This window comes from Entelurus aequoreus, linkage group LG14 (assembly GCF_033978785.1).
Source record: "Entelurus aequoreus isolate RoL-2023_Sb linkage group LG14, RoL_Eaeq_v1.1, whole genome shotgun sequence".
NCBI classification, from domain to species: Eukaryota; Metazoa; Chordata; class Actinopteri; order Syngnathiformes; family Syngnathidae; genus Entelurus; species Entelurus aequoreus.
The window spans coordinates 12,552,408-12,554,600 of record NC_084744.1 but is presented as its reverse complement, the minus strand read 5'-3'; positions in this window follow the sequence as shown (position 1 = coordinate 12,554,600).

The window sequence follows — 2,193 nt, the reverse complement described above, 5'->3', positions numbered from 1 at the left end:
TAACTACACAGCGAAATGGGGGGGGAAATATATATATTTTTCTTTTGAATGAAACATTTACCTGAATAAGAGCTTTAATCCACATGTCAATGTGGTGATATGATATGTGTGTTGAAGACAGAGGGGACAAGATGGCGGATGCTTGCTTACTTACAATGGGATGAAGAAACAAATAGCAGAAAGGGGAAATTAAAAAATACAAACCTAATCCAGTGGAACTTCCAAAGCTAGGCGATAACCATAGAATGAGAAAATCGAACTGAAAACACAGGTTGCCTTATCTTCAATGTCTGAAGAATAAACCATGCAAACCAACAGATGAGTCTTGTCAATATTACAACTGTCGACTATTCATAAAAAAAAATGTATATGTATTGCAATCTTTCACTTATTTAACAAAGAAGTCTTGAAAAGACATGTTCAATATTCAGGGTTGTCTTATATTCGGGTCAATAATTACTGTGATCAAATATATCATGCAGCTTGGAAGCACAATGGCCAACTTGCATGATAATTGTCCATAAGAGAGTATTTTTTTGACCGTGCTTAGTTTTACTATACAATGTGGTGGTGATGTTTCCCCATTACCTCACACAAAAAAGACAGGAGTGCATAAAACGCAAACAGTATAACACAATCATCTTCCTTTCGGATACTAATACAACGTCATATATTACATAGAGTATTTGTATTCTTTGCCCATGCAGCTAAAGCAACAGTGAAGCATGGAGATCTTTTTTAGAAACAAAAAATAAAAGAGCGGTTTAAAGCGAGTATTTTTCTTCCTCTTCATATCACACAAGGTCACAAAGAAAGACACTAGAAATGTACAATCCTGACAAAAGGTCCTAGACAGGGGGGGGTCCAAAATGCAGACCATTTTTCGTGCTTTGCTTGTTGGCCCTCGGCACATTTGTAAAATAAAATACAATGATTAAACTATAAAGGAGTTATATTACTAGATATTGCGCAAATTTTCTTTGTCACCCTATTTTGACAACGAGGTGATTTTATGCAGAATGCTGGCGCCAGCAACTCATTCAGTAACTACAATATGGAATGTCGGAAGAAATTGCGTGTAAATGCAAAAAAAGCCCAACATGGATTGGTAGCACGGTGGCCAGATAGCAACATTTGACTAAATATACCACACTAAATCACCTATCAGCAAAACAAGCGAAAAAAATTGCATTCCAACATTAGCGTGCTAACAGTTAGCATCTATCAAGCACCGCCAAATATATGCAAAATTAGCTTTAAAAAAGCTAACATGCTAACAGTTAGCATGTGTCAAATATCAAATTACGACTCTTAGATGTATAACTGAAATTTTCTGGAAAAAAGCTAACATGTTCATTTTAGCATTCTAACAGTGCGCATTTGTCAAGTAATACATTATATGACTGACGTGTGTGCCTGCAAAATTAACTGAAAAAGCTAACAGTTAGCAGGTGTAAAATATCAAATTATGACTCTCAGATGTATAAAATTGTGAAACCTTCTGAAAAAATTCATTCTAAGCATTCTAACAGTTAGCATGTGTCGAGTATGAAATTATATGACTGATGTGTGTGCCTGCAAAATTAACTGAAAATGCTAACAGTTAGCATTTGTGTAAAATATCAAATTATGACTCTGAGATGTATAACTGTGAAATTTGCTGGGGAAAAAAGCTAACCTGCTCATTTTAAGCATTCTAACAGTTAGCATGTGTCGAGTATGAAATTACATGACTGATGTGTGTGCCTGCAAAATTAACTGAAAGTGCTAACAGTTAACATGCATCAAGTACCAAAAAGTCTATGACTCTGAGGTGTCTACCAGCAAAAATTAGCTATACAACAACTTTAACGAGTTTGGAATTAGCTGAAAATGTTGGTCTTTCATCAATATGAATTGGTTCAGAAATGTAGGAGGAAAAAAACCAGTCAAAGAAAGGCTGGAATGGGAAAAATAATACCTACATCAGGGCAGCGGTGCAGAATTTTGATGCTTGTCAACATTGACCCAAAATATCAGGTTTTCAATAGATACCGAGGTTTTCGGCGAAAATTTTCACCAAAAATATATCCTGGTTTTAGTAGTTAAACCCGCATTGACGACTCCCTTGTTTTAATTGAGTACAGCTGCAAAATAGGCCACCACAGAGCCCCCCCCCCCAAAAAAGTTGCGGTTTAATCAAAGTCAACAAGA